Source organism: Ambystoma mexicanum, chromosome 9 (assembly GCF_040938575.1).
Source record: "Ambystoma mexicanum isolate Mex_15411 chromosome 9, UKY_AmexF1_1, whole genome shotgun sequence".
Lineage (NCBI taxonomy): Eukaryota > Metazoa > Chordata > Amphibia > Caudata > Ambystomatidae > Ambystoma > Ambystoma mexicanum.
The window spans coordinates 146,418,928-146,433,871 of NC_090931.1; the positions used below are offsets into that span (position 1 = coordinate 146,418,928).

Sequence of the window (14,944 nt, forward strand, 5' to 3'; positions counted from 1 at the left end):
AATGCCGGGGTAAACGAAAAACAGAGACAGCGGCCAATGCATTCACCTAGAGGGAGAAATGCAGTAATTGCAGGGGAAATGTAGAAACAGTGAAGGGGCAACAATGTTCACCTAGAAGGGAAAATATGCAGAGAAATACAAAGAAACAGTTCAAAGGTGCAGAAAAACAGAGTACGGCTACCCAGGAGAGGGACAACCTAATGGATGCATAGAGACAGTGCAGGGTTAGAAACACATTGAAAAGGAAGTACACGTGAGGTAGGATATTTTAGTAGGACACAGTAATGGCTGCGCCCCCACTCACTCCTTTTTTACCTTGTGGTATCTGCTGGTCAACAGCTGTGCTGTATGCTCGCACTCTTCATTCCAACCGCATCCGACCTCTTTATCGCTAAACACCTGCATCGCTCAATGCTGTGGCCTTGTCCTGCAAGAGCTTTGTTGCAGAGGGTGCGATCCTCAGTTCTTAAAAGATTGGTGCACCTCAAACAATTTTTGCCTAAATGCCAGTAAAATGGAGATCTTTCTCATTGGTACCCCTGCTCCCGTTTTCCCTCTCTCACTCTGGCTGCCCTCCTTGTGTGCCCTACCCTCGCCTTCCTGTGAGACAATAAACCTTGATGTCATCTTTGACTTCACTCTCACCTTCTCTCCTCATATCACAGATCTTGCCACAAAGGCCCACTCCCAGCTACACCCCCTCTGTGGTATTCTACCTTTTCTCACTTTCCCCCAGAAGCTCACTGTCTCCAGAGCCCTGTTTCTCTCTAGGCTGGACTACTGCAAAAGCCTCTTTCTCAATCTGCCTACCTCTATTCTTTGCCCCGTGCAACTAATCCAGAACAGGACTGCAAGGCTTATCCTTGGTCTCCAGACCAGGCACTGAATCTCTCCAGCCCTGAAATCTCTTCACTGGCTCCCGGTAGCTGCAAGGATCAAGTTCAAGACCCTCAGCATCATCCACAAGGCTTTCTGGGGCCGGGACCCGCACTACATCCAACTCTCTCTCTTTCGAAATACATTCCTTCTAGAGACCTTCACTCGGCTACCTCCAACTCTCTGAGGGACAGACTCTTCTCTGGGCAGAGACTGGGTGGGTAGATCTCTCTCCTCTGCAGGTGCCTCCCTCTGGACCAGCCTCCCTGCCCCTCCCTGACTTGAGCCGGACCACTTGAAGTTCCTGAAGCAGCTTGAGACCCTCCTTTTCTCCTCAGCTTCCTTGCTAACGTACCTGTCTGCTGAGCCGCCTGGTTGCTTGGTACCCTCAGAGTCTCACTGGGTACCAGGCTCATCCATGACTGGTCTTCCTTGCACTGCCTCCTGGCCTACTGCGCACTTAGGGGCTGTAACTGTAACCCCAAAAGCCCCCCTGCCTCCTTTCCCAGAGCCGCGCTGCCCTGGCTGCACTTACCCAGAGCCATGCGGCCCTGACAACACTTCCCCCTACCCTTTCCCTTGCACTTTCACCCTTTCCCTTCCCCCTGCACTTCGTGTTGTCACACTTGCGCGATCGGCCTAGTAAGATTGTTTGTCTTCCCTGTCTTTCCTCCCTTGTCTTGTGGCGCCTAGAAACACTTGTGTGCAGGCATGTTATGAATGCCATATCATATCCCCTGCCCTTTACTTATGTGGCTAACAATCAAATGTGAACATCTTTTGTGTTGGTTTATTCTGTGCCTTACCTATTGAAATGTCATCGCAGCCATTAGTACTTGCTGTGTTTTATGCAGATTTGGACAAATTTGGTTGTGTGATTGTAGTGTTGCCATTTTGTTGAGAAACGTGACACTTTGTTGCTGGTTGCCACCATATGTGTGTACGTATGTATGCATGCCTGTCCTCCCTTTTTTCTGCCATACACATTGGCATACTGACTGACATAATTATGTTTCAATACTAATCTTGTGGGTGGACGATTTGGTAATTTAATCATGTTGCCCAAACAAATGTCAAACGTTTCTTTTTGTAGTTCCTTGCTTTATTCTTAGGGATGTTCTTCATTTGAGATGCTCGTAACTCAGCCCTTCCGAACTATACATGTATTAGATGCTCAGGTAAAGTGTCCCAGGGTTCCCCCTGTACTTCACACACGTACATTCCTTAGATATTTAGTTGGCGACCTTCGTGGATAATGAATGCAATACTCCAGTTGATGTGTTGAAATTGAAATCCTTGCAGCTTTTCTTCATCCTTCAATTTATCTACATGATGATGAGTGGGGAGAGTGAAACTCACAATTATTAGTTACTAAAAATCAAAGTTATTTCCTGATTTCCAGTTGTTCAGACAAACATGCTAATAATAAAATCATGTAGAAAAAATAAATTGGTTGACAAACATACTCATTTTATAAAAGTATTTGATCATTGGGGAGCAGAGAATTCCTACATCATATACTTTGGATATAATAGCAATGTAGTAATTAATCATTACTGGAAGCATTGAGCCATTATGGCATAAATATACTAACATCACTTGCCACAACAAGGTGTGTTTACAAACCATCAAATACGTTCAGTTAAAAGAAGTTCATGGTTTCTTAATGGTTTCTTATTTATAAGAAGGTTATAAAGTTAAAAGGTAGGTGGCAGGGTCCACATGAGTGTGCCTTATACATGTTGTGTATTCATTCGTTCGTTCATGTACAGACACCCAGGAATCGCTTCTGGTAACATTATTGTACATCCATTATCACTGACCTTTAAAATACCTATCTTTCAACAATCTTGCTGCCATGGACCTTAAACTCTAGCCTACATGCCTCCTCCCTTTGTCATTCCATGGAGCACAACTTTGAATATAGGGTAAATTCCAAGCAGCAAAAACGTACATTTTTATTTCCAATGCAAAATCAATGACATGACCATATTCCAAAGAACAAAACAAAGTATCTCCTTATTAGATCACAGACGTAGGCTCCAAAAATCAAAATTTTTACTGAGATTTTGTATCATGTAACTGATGCCTCTTCCATTTACTGAAACGAAGGCCGAGTGTTTGATAGATCTATTGCAGTCACTTACTCCACAGACATCTTCTGTCCTGGAGTAATTGGAAATAAGCAGCTAATGATCTGTTCGCAAGACCCATTTAATGAACAGAAGCTTGTATAACAATTTTAAAAATTGCCTAACAAACAAACATAATCTTGTTATGCTTTTTAAGGATGACACATGGTTGATCATAAACTTGCTTTGAAGTCGAATAGGATCAGTTTGCAATTGGTTTGCATATATTGGCACCATTGACATCACATTTTGAAATGTGCAGAGTAAGATAGGATATTCAAATGGTGGCGGTAAATGCTGTGCACATGTTTCTTTCCCCGCTGTAAATAGATGCTCTGACAGTATGCCTACTAACGAAGCCCTCAAGCATCTAATGCCCGCATTCTACAAGGATCTATTAACTAATATATAGCTGGCAAAAAAGCCACAATGCTGAATGAATGTTGGCTAATTCCAGCAGAAGTGTGGTAAGTCAAACAAGAAAGAAGAGAAAACAAATCGATGGGGTTAGGTGTAAGGGATGAAAAAATGGATAGGGTGAAAAGCAGCAACTGGAGCAGGGGGGCATATACCCAGTATGTGGCCAGCAAATGAGAGCGAAGAAATGTGAGGAAAAGATAGAGATAAAGAAGCAGAAGTGTGAAAAAGTGGTGAAGCAAAGGGAATAGAAATGCAAGGAAGCAAAACGGTGGAAAACGGTGTTTAAGGCGAACACCTGAACATACCAAAAATATGCTGAATATTTTGGTAAATGGAACCATAGTGAAATGCAATGTGCATACCTGCATTTTTTTTAAATATTCGTCATAATTTACATATTTGTAATGGTATACATTATTAAGAAGAAAAAAAAACATACATAAATAGGCAATGATACAGAACCAATAAGCTCCCTAAACTAAAAGGTAATTATACACAGACTGTTTGCATTTGCATCATTTTGCCCCTGCATTATTCTTACCCTGGTTCTTGGGAATGTGAAATGTGCATGTTTTTTGCGTTTCATGTGCACCTCTTTCATCACACAGGATTCCAGCCACACTAAACAAGTTCGGTCGATGGTCTTTTTGTGATTGATAACAATTTGCGAGCTGAGCTCTTAGTTGTGAAAAACTTGCATGAAGTACAGACACATGACTCTACACAAGCAAGTCGAGTCTGATTCAGAAACAAGCGTGTATCTTAATCTAGTGAGTGATGTCTCAGGGATTTCACTACAGAATAAGACATCATTACAAGTCAGGCGTTAAGGGTTTAACGGCGCCGTCGGCGCCGTTAACCCTTACCGCCTGATTCACACTTTAACGCCTGCTTTTTGCAGGCGTTAAAGTCCAAGGCGCTAAGCGACCTTGATGCTAATTACGGCACCGTAATTTACGGTGCCGTAATTAGCGCCTTCTCCATCCCCATTATGCCCTATGGGGCAAAAATGGGAATGGGGAAGGGCAAATGGTGAATGGGGAATTACTGCCCCACTCACCTTGGAATGGGGCGGTAATTCCGCCATCCACCATGGCGGAATCCGGCATGGACCATGGTGCTAATAGCACCATGGTCCACCGCCTGCCTTGTAATGAGGGCCCATGTCAGCAATCAGCAAGGGGTGTTAATATGTGATAGGAGTTGTTTCTCAGTACACTGATGGATATTAAGCAGTCATGCAACAACAAACACAGAGTTCCAAATGCAATACTATCAGTGCACACATAGTTTCTGATGCAAGTATGATAATCTCACAATGGTAAAGATTAATTTCGCACCAAACATATACAGAATATAAATGTATTTCCACATGCATGCATATCCAAATGCTGTATGCTTTGACATGTTCATGATAGTCATGACAACGATCCTTGGAGGATATGCCAGATGGCTAGTTTCAGATATGTTCTACTCCCTCCAATTGTTGGCGTAGCGGGTCTTGGACATTTACAGAACTATAGGGACAAACCCAGTTGAATCCTGTTACACAGTGGCACTGAGGATTATTATAATTAGTAATGAAATCTAAGCATGCATATAGTGCCCTCTGTAGGCAACTGGGTGGCTGGGATTGATGGACACATGGAGCACATTGAAAATCTTACTATGCAATAATCAATATCTCAACACTGCACTGGTTTTCAGCATCATTTTTCAAATGTGAATTCTACCTTTTTGGGGAGGGAGAGATTATGTTACTGGTTGGTTGGGTGCCCTTCGATTCACGAGGGCGCGGCATGATGCAGAGATAAAAGGTATTTTGAGATAAAGAGGGGGATTGACAGCGCGACTATTCCGTAATCTGAAATGACATGTTAGGTGCATCCACAGTCCCCATGACGGTCCAGCTGCTGGCTGTGTGTTCAAGCAATTCGGAAGATGTTACACAATATTGTGACGCTTGTGGCAGACAGTCAGGTTCCAAGAACTGGATAATAGGCAATGTTGCGGCTTATTTGATAACTCAAATAAAGGTGTTCTGGGGTTGGTAGGTTGCCTGGCAATGCGTTCTAGTGTTTCAAAGACAAAGCCTTCCCCCATAATATGGGAAAGATCCAGGAATTGTTACTGTGCTTGGCACAAAGGACAAATATGATGCTTTTCATTTTGTCTCAAGATGTCACTTGTGCTAAGTAACATCGAAGTGAGCTCAGTCAAAGCAGATGCGAAGATGATTTTACAGTGTCTACTGAAACTTTCTCACTTGCAGCTGTTATCAAAAATATTTGAACACTGTTAAAATCTCCAATTCTGGCTTCCGATGAACAGGAGAGAACACACTTACCGGCAGCATCAATGCCTAATGTGTCTTCTTGTCATTATGACCATCCAGACTCTATGTGGTAGGGAGGTTGATCCTTATGCTATGTTACGTGAATAGTTTAAGTGGACTATTGCAATAGTTTGGCCTTTGGGGGCTGAGGTTGTGGGGTATCTCATTAGTTTGGATGTGCAGCATTGCTATGTAACAAAGAGGCAATGCTCCAGTACCCTACCACATGGAAAATGAAGCTCGTGCTTTCTCTTTGCTGGCCATCAGTGACTGTGGATTGTGCAGAATTCTCTTAGTTTTACTATGCATCCTGAAAATAAGCAACCACTTCTATATAAAATAATAATGCAAACAAGAAAAACACATATGCTCGCTCAATCCCACTGCTGTTTGTATAATCATAGCTGGCACCTACTTCCCATTTTGCATATATTAGCAGGGTGTGACTGACTCCAGTCAAAGGGGGCAAACTGTATTTATGTTTTCTTTATTTTCATTAGCTGGATAAGCACAGGCATTTCACATGCCCCTGCATGCTGCGTTGGCACACAGAAGTATGGGACATGATTTGCCATTAAAGTCAACCGTCTCTGGCGAGGTGGTGTGGTGCGCCATCCATGATACATGTGCAGTCGGTCCATACATGCACTGTATCCCCTGAGATGAGTTGATTGGCTGTTCTCTGGCCTGGAGGTATTCGATACATAAGGCATTAGGGTACATTAAGCATCTTTTGGGGAGAAGGGAATCTTGGTTACGTGTCTCTATAAAAGCACAAAGTGATTTGGCGGCTTGTGTGAAGAATGTTCCTTATAACAGTGTATCTCCATGATGAGTCCCCCCCCGCCCCTTCTGATGAGTCTGCATGCTCACTGATCATGCTCACTGACTGTCCAAAACTAAAGACATCAAGGCCAGGGTAAATTCATGCCAGTTACTTTGTTGCTCGGTGTTGTTTCAGTTTCATTTTTAGTTTGTTTCTGAAAGATAAGTGCTACCTGGTGAGGAAAAAGTATTAGCATATAGAAATACTCATTAGTGTATGGCTCACCTTCTATGATGTATGCATTTACCATACTGTGACCTTCGAGTCCTAAGATTGTACCTTTAGTGCTGTGATACCTCCGGGTCTGAATGCTACCAACAAAAACAATAAATAAATAAATAAAATAGCATAAGGTAGGACAGGAAGGAAACAAGAATGAAGATCTCAGAGACAATCTCAGGCACATCCAAAGAAGTTCCATTTTGTTTGTCTCAGGAAGATAGCTAAGGGGTAACATGCTCGCCTTGAAAGCAAGATGCCGTGGAGTAACACAGATTCGATCCCGGGTCCGTGCTTAGAAACCTCTGAGTATTAAGAGTGTTATTAATAACCAAATATATATATATTCTGGCTAGTCGATGGCCCCTTAGCTGCACAAATAATTCTGGGCTAGAAATGGTGATTTAGCGCCACACTTTTTGGGCCTGCGACTCTCCAGATAATTTGGACTGTGATTTGCATGATCCCTCACCAGTGACTAAGCTGTCTAGGGCTTAATGGAATTGTCCTCCGAAACATCGGGAGAACCAAAGTTTGCAGACCCCTTAGTTTTGACTCAGAAGTTAAGCTTCAGCTTCACAAATAACTTTGGCTCATCGACGGCACTTTAGGTCCAAAATGTGTTTAGATCCACATGTGGCGCTTTATTGACCTATGTCGTTTATGTACCTGTGGTTCATGGATCGCTCTTTAGAACCACAATTAGCTTTGGCTCATATATGGTGTTTTAGAACCTCAATTTGTTTTTGGCTTATCAATACTGATTGAGCTCCAAAATCAGTTTGGACTCATAGATGGCACTTTAGCACCACAATTCGCTTGGGCTAATAGATAGCATATTTGACACTTTAGGTTCACCGTTAGTTTTGGCTCATCTATGGTGCCCTAGCACCACAATTAATTTTGCCTCATGTGTGGTGCTTCAGTAATTAGTTTTGGCTCATAGATGTCACTTTAGCTCCACAATCAGGATCATGGGGGGCACCATGTTGACATACCTAGTTGTCGCTCACAGTTATCTTTCGTTAATAGATGGTCCTTTGTTTTATGGACTGCAGGGTGCTTTGACGTCACAGTTATTTTCAGTTCATACATGGCATGCCAGAATTCGTTTAGGCTGATTGGTTGTGAGGGAACATAGCTTTGGGTTGCTATTGCACCATCTATAGAATATTTCATGTTAGAACCACCCATTGTAGCTTTATAGGTTTAGGACATAGGAGGCGATTTAGGACCACAGTTTGTTTTGATCCGAGTGGTGCCTTAGCACCAAAGGATGTGAACGATAGTGTTATAGGTAGCATGCAACAGACAATGCACACTGAATATCAATGGTGCAGAGAGTGGCCCGGGAATGTCTGGTGATATTGGACTCCTGTCCCCTGGTACAGATCATTTAGCCATTAAGGCACATTGCTGGTCTCTCTGTGTGGGAAGTTCCCTCAAACCGTTGGCTTTGCCTATGCTTGTACTCAGCATTCGTGTATTTTTGCTTTTGAAAGTAGTCCACTGATCGCATGAACAACTGGGTGATGTGTTTCAGATAAAGTGGATTAGGTACATTTTAACTCTGCGGACTAGGTTAGCAGTCTTTATAGTCAAGCAAAGGAGATTGGATCCTCCTGGCCAAGCTCTCCCTCAATGTCAACCACCAGCCTTGGAAACCTGTACCATTGCAGTCCCAATGAGTCTTTACTTGGCTGATGTATCCTCCACTTACCTTATGAATTGGCCTTAAGTACCAGGGAGTCATCTGCATGAGGACAACTCCATCCACCATAAGTGAGCCACTGTCTTGTGTGTTGAGAAATATATACCGCTGTCCCATTTAGTAAAAGATTGAGTTTATAGCAAATACAAATCAAGGAAGGGCTCAAACTTTCCGCTCCATACATACATTTCCAGGTGAGGAAGAAAACAGGAGCCCTTTATACAAACAGGTTATCAACAATAGTATCAAGATTGTGAGACACTTTTTAGTTGGTCAACCTATCTTCTAAATATTTCACTTTTAATTTAAAATACATATTTCTTACTAGCAATGAAAATGGAAATTTGCAAGAAATGACCCTTGTGGTGATGCAGACATTTGAATCATTGCTTGAAGAAATACATACACAAATCAGTGACCGCATTTTCAATGGATTTAAATATGAACTGCTAAAACATGAAAAATTGATTTCCGGGATGTCAAAATTGAAAACAATAGGCTTAAAGTAAAAAGTAAAGTTTGAAAGATAGCAATTTGGTAATGACACATTGTCGGTCAAGAAAAAGCTAAGAGTAGAGGTGCACACTTTGAAATTCAAAAATAGAGCAATTTCAACAAGTACAATTGTAAATTCAACACAATTCCAGGTGCTCCCTAGTAGATCTGTGCTACCAGACCATAGAAAGTATGCAAAGAAAGGTATCTCGAAACAACAGGGTACAACCAGGGGCACACACAATAACTAACAAGTTATACACTTTAATTCGACAATTATGTCTGTGGTAATATTCAAAGAACCATTTTCCACTTAAATATATCATTTTTGTTCAGACATTACATCACACAAAGTTGGTGCGGATCTGTCTTCAAATCTGCACCAACTTTGTGTGATGTAATGTCTGAACAAAAATGATATATTGAAGTGGAAAATTGTTCTTTGAATATTACCGCAGACATAATTGTCAAATTAAAGTGTATAACTAGTTAGTTATTGTGTGTGCTCCTGGGTGTACGCTGTTGTTTCGAGGTACCTTTCTTTGCATACGTTGTCGGTCAAGATCATTTGGCTGAGCTATAGATATGTTTTGAAAGATGGTAGTTTTGAAAAGAAATGTGGATGTGAAAGTCTATTAAGTGGGGAACCCTACAAATATGTACCTTATAGGACCAGGTAGAGAAATGGACCCAAAGGAAAAGCTTGCAGATGGTTTTGGTAGTAGAAGTTTTAAAAGTTAACATTCAAATGAGAGACTGATAAAGGTAGACCGGGCAAAAGCCAGAATGGCAAAAATCACTAAAGTCCAAAGTCGACACAAAAAGAAATAATTAGAGTTATGGCAAGTTCTCACATTAGAAAAGGGTTCTGTTACATTTGGCTCTTCGGATGTTTTGGACTACAACTTCCTTCAGCCTAGCCAATAGTGAGGCATCCTGGGAGACATTGGGCCTCATTACGAGTGTGGAGGAAGCCATGCCGCTTTTAGCGGTTACCGGGTACCGGCTTCCAGGAATGAGGAATTACCGGGCCATTCCAACCTTGGAGGGCCCGGTAATTCCCTTTCCTGGGACCCGGTACATCCCCCTTCCCATTTCAGCCCCCATAGGGCTTAAAGGGAATGGGGAGGATGCTAACAACGGGCCCGTTAATGACGGGCCCATTGTTAGCATCCTGGTCTGCTAGCGTGTCCCGCTAAGGACGCCTGGTTTTACCAGACGTCCTTAGCGGGACCCACGAGCAGACCGTGTAATGAGGCGGTAGAGGGTAAACGGCACCGGCAGCTCTACCGGCGCTGTTAATCCTCTACCGCCTTTTCTCGTTATGAGACCCATATAGTCCAAAACATCTGGAGAGACACATGGCCTGATTCACAAAAGCATTTTGTCCCATTCAAAAACGTATTGTAAATCAGGCTCACAGGTTGTAGACCCTTGCATTAGAAGGAAATATAACCTTAGGGGAAAGGGCACTAAGGGAGAAAGACGAACCCTCTCTCTCCCATCATTTAAAAAAGAGTCTACCTTTTTAAATCAACCCTTACATTAATGTAATAATACAAATAGAACGTTGTCCCTGGGAAGGTCGACTTTTTGCCGTCTCACGTGAGATCAAATCTCTTTTGGATGACAATCTTGCAACAATGGCACAGAATAATTATTTGCAGAAGGCAATGGTTAGTTTAATGTAGATAGTGACAAGCCACCATCAATTAAGTGCTGAATACTTTGGAGTTACTTTATCCGCTTATTGAGATTATAATCATGTTTATATTTGTTTTTAAGATTCTTCAGTTTCGCAGAACACATAACATATATGTCAGCACACTTGTTCAATGTTTGCAACCTGTCAGTACTGGTGTACCTAAGGATGGATGCAATATTGATTTACCATCAACAAAAATAAATTCATCTGGGTCCTGTTCTGTCCGGCAACTGCTCTGAAGGTCAGCCAGGTTGATTCAAAATAGCCCATAATTTCAGGGGGGAGTGCTGAAGCCCAGTCAGTTCAATGGTGCTAAGCCACTACTTGTGTTTAACGCCTTGATTACTTACTGCTAATTGTCATTACTCCGAGCCCTATTCTTCCTCGTCCTTGTACTTGTGAATGAGGCAGTACTTGTGAATGAGGCAATCTGCCTCATACATAAGTACTGGGGTGAGGTAGAGGTACATGGAGGTAATGCCTGACTTAGCTGCCTGTAATCTTCATTACTCGTAGTCCCACTCTTCCTCATCTCAGTACTTACCTATGAGGCAAGGAGTCTCCTACGTAAACTCTGGGACAAGCAAGAGTGACGTGAAGGTAATTCTGGGCCAAGGAGCTGATTTTGGAGGTTGGAGTATGGCGTGGGAGGCAGAGGGGATTTGTGGGGGGCAGGATTTTGCGATAAATCATAATGGTTGTCTATGTCCAGACCAAGCAGGCATGATATGTGGTATTAGTGGCTAGAGAGGCATTTTGGTGCAGCCAGTCTGGTCATTCCTCAGTTTAGTATGACTGTTTTTTAACTGTGCATTTCTGATAAAGCAGTGCTGCTAAGTGTAATTACCTGGCTAGACTGGCATTTGGGTGCTGCCAATCTAGCCGTTTCTTACTGCAGCATTGTATATTTTTCTGTGTATCTGTGGTAAAATCATATGATATAAGTCATTTCTAGCACGCCTGTACACAAGTGTTTCTAGGCACGACAAGGCAAGGGAGGGAAGACAGAGGGAGGACAAGACAAATTATCTTACTAGGCCTTGTGCCATTCAGATCGTGCAAGTGTGAGAACGAGAAGTGCAAGGGAGAGGGGAGGGGAAAACAGGGCAGTAATACTCTGAGTAAGTTCAGCCAGGGCAGTGCGGCTCTGGGTAGTGCAAGGAGAACAAGGGACTGTAGGGTTACAGTTACAGTCCCTGAGTGCGTGATAGGCCCTGAGTCAGTGCAAGGGTCACTGATCAAGAAAGAGCCTGCACTCAGTGAGACTCTGAGCGTAGCCAAGCAACCAGTCAGTACAGAAGACAGGTAGGTCAACAGGGGAGGGAGATAGAGAAACCAGAGGAGAAGAGGAAAGTTTTGAGCTGCTTCCAGAACTTCAGGTGGTCCGCTCACGTTTGAGAGGGGCAGAGATGCCATTCCAGAGGGAGGCACCTGCAGAGGAGAGAGATCTACCCCCCACTCTCTGCCTGGAGAAGCGTCTAACCCTTAGAGGTAGCTGGGGGAAGGGCTCGAGAAGGAAGGTATTTTGGAAGAGAGCGTTGGATGTTGTGTGGGCCCCGACCCCGGAAAGCCTTGTGGACAATGTAAAGGGTCTTGAACTTGATCCTGTCAGCCGCCGGGAGCCAGTGGAGAGATTTCAGGTCTGGAATAATATGATCCCTGAGCTTGAAGCCAAGGATAAGTCTCACAGTCCTGTTCTGGATTACTTGCAGAGTGTGGAGAGTAGAGGAAGGCAGATTAAGGAAGAGTCTGTTGCAGTAGTCCAGCCTAGAGAGAAACAGGGCTCTGGAGACAGTGAGCTTCTGGGGGAAAGTGAGAAAGGGAAGAGTCACTTTGAGGAGGTGCAGTAGATAGTGGGAATTTTTGGCGACGTCCAAGATGTGAGGAGAGAAAGAGAGTGTAGTCGAAGATGACACCAAGGTTTTTTGCCTCGCAGGAAGGTGAAGGACGAGGGCCCAATGTGGGCGGCCAGGATGAGAGAGCGAAAGCAGGGGCAGGAGAGTCCCAATGAGAAGGATCTCTCTCTTATTGGCATTAAGGCAGAGATCATTGGAGGCCAATCCTGAATCGTGGCTAGACGGTCAGGAATGAGCGAGAGGAGAGGAGCCTGAAGGAAAGATAAGTGTCATCTGCATAACCCTGAAAGTTAGAGAAGGAACCAGTTACTTACCTGTAACTGTTGTTCTCCAGCATGGGTCTGGCATGGATTCACATGCTCATGAATATTCCCCGTCGTCAGGCTGGGAATCCTCGGTAAAGAAAAAAACAGTATCAGTTTCGTTTCTGATCTGTCTTTCGTAGTAGTAACCAATCACTGGTCTCTGTGTCATACTGACCACAGCCAATGACTGCCCTCTACCTAAGCACCGCCTCTGGCAACCATCTTCAGATTTGGAAGCACGTGAAGTGGCAGTATGACCAAATGAAGAGCCGCAGAGGGGTAGGCGGGAGGGTTCGCATGTGAATCCATGCCAGACCCATGCTGGAGAACAACAGTTACAGGTAAGTAACTTGTTCCTTCTCCAGCATGGGGTCTGGCATGGATTCACATGCTCATGAATAAAGAATACATAGCAGTACACACATGCACAACCACGGGAGGTGGCAAAGGCTCAACATTAAGCATCACATCAAACTCAACATTAAGCATCTTACCTCCTCACCAGGCTCACCTTAGGCGAACAGGTTGCGCAGCACTGCTTGGTCGACCCTGGACTCCTCCCTGGAATCCCGATCGACGCAGTAGAATTTCGTGAAGGTGTGCGTCGACCTCCACGTAGCAGCCCTACATATGTCCAGCAGGGGCACACCAGAAAGGAACGCCGTGGTAGCTGCGATCGCTCTGGTGGAATGGGCTCTCGGACGGCCAGGCAGCGGTCGGTTTGCCAACCGATGACAGTACATGATACAGCCGGAGAGCCATCTGGAAATGGAAGCCTTCGAGAGAGCCTTCCCCTGATTGACAGGTCCAAAGTTCACAAAGAGTTGTGACGTCTTCCGAAAACACTTCGTGCGGTCCACGTAGAACTTCAGCGCTCTAGCCACATCCAGCGAGTGCAAAGTCCTCTCAGCCGGCGACGAAGGCGACGGGAAGAACACAGGCAACACCAAGGGTTCGTTGAGATGGAAGTCCGACGGCACCTTGGGCATGAAGGAGGGGTGCGTCCTGAGCACTACCCTCATGTCGTGAAAAGTCAAGTACGGGGCCTTGCAGGAAAGGGCCTGGATCTCTCCCACCCGTCGTGCGGAGGTGATGGCCACAAGAAACGCTGCTTTCCACGACAGGAACTTCAACGGGGCCGAGTGCAGAGGCTCGAACGGAGGTCCCATGAGCTTGGTCAGCACCACGTTGAGCTCCCACGCCGGGGCCGGAGCCTTCACCGGCGGGAACGATCTGAACAGCCCCTTCATGAACTCTTTCACCAGACGATGAGACCACAAGGACGTCCGCCCCGAGGTTCTGGTGTATCGGGAGATCGCAGCAAGATGAATCTTGATGGACGCGTGTGCCAGACCAGCTTTGGCCAGCGTCAGCAGGTACGGCAGTACCTGAGGAGCCGTAATCCGTAGAGGGTTCATCTTCTGTGCGTGGCACCAGACAGAGAACCTCTTCCATTTGTGTCCATAGCATTTAAGAGTCGAGGACGCCCTGGCCTTTGCAAGAACCTCTCTGCAGTCGGCCGGTATGTCGTATCCTCCAAACTCTAGCGCTGCAGGAGCCAGGCCTGCAAGTTCAGCGATTTCGGGTCGTGGTGGAGGATGGCGCCTCCTTCCCTGGAGAGTAGATCCGCGTCCACCGGCAGCTTGATTGGCGGGGACGCTGACAAGTCCAGAAGGTCCGGGAACCATATCTGCCTCGGCCACGCAGGTGCAACGAGGATCATCCTGCACCGTGACCTCTTGAGCTGGTTGACGAGCCGGATTAGCAGTGGCAAAGGAGGGAACGCGTAGAGGAACAGGCCCTCCCAGGGGAACGAGAAAGCATCGCCCATGCTCCTCGCCTGGGGAAACCTGCTGGCGAACCTCCGGCACTTGGAGTTCGTCGCCGTCGCGAACAGGTCGATCTGGGGTGTGCCCCACCGTCGGAAGAGGCGATCCACTAGATCCTGCCGTAGTTCCCACTCGTGGCACGAGCGCAGCTCCCTGCTGAGTGAGTCGGCGATGGTGTTTTTTATCCCTGCCAGATGAAACGGCACCAGAAACATCCTTTGGGCGACGGCCCAAT

At 45.1% G+C, this 14,944-nt stretch overlaps 1 long non-coding RNA gene across 1 annotated transcript in view; it reads right to left on the reverse strand.

Annotated features, from left to right (window-relative positions):
* Positions 1 to 1,956: 1,956 nt before the first annotated feature.
* LOC138487769 (uncharacterized) overlaps positions 1,957 to 14,944 on the reverse strand; it is a 207,180-nt gene continuing 194,192 nt past the window's right edge. The window contains exon 3 of the long non-coding RNA XR_011274542.1: positions 1,957 to 2,201. This is a non-coding gene — a long non-coding RNA (uncharacterized lncRNA). The remainder of the gene's footprint in view (positions 2,202 to 14,944) is intronic.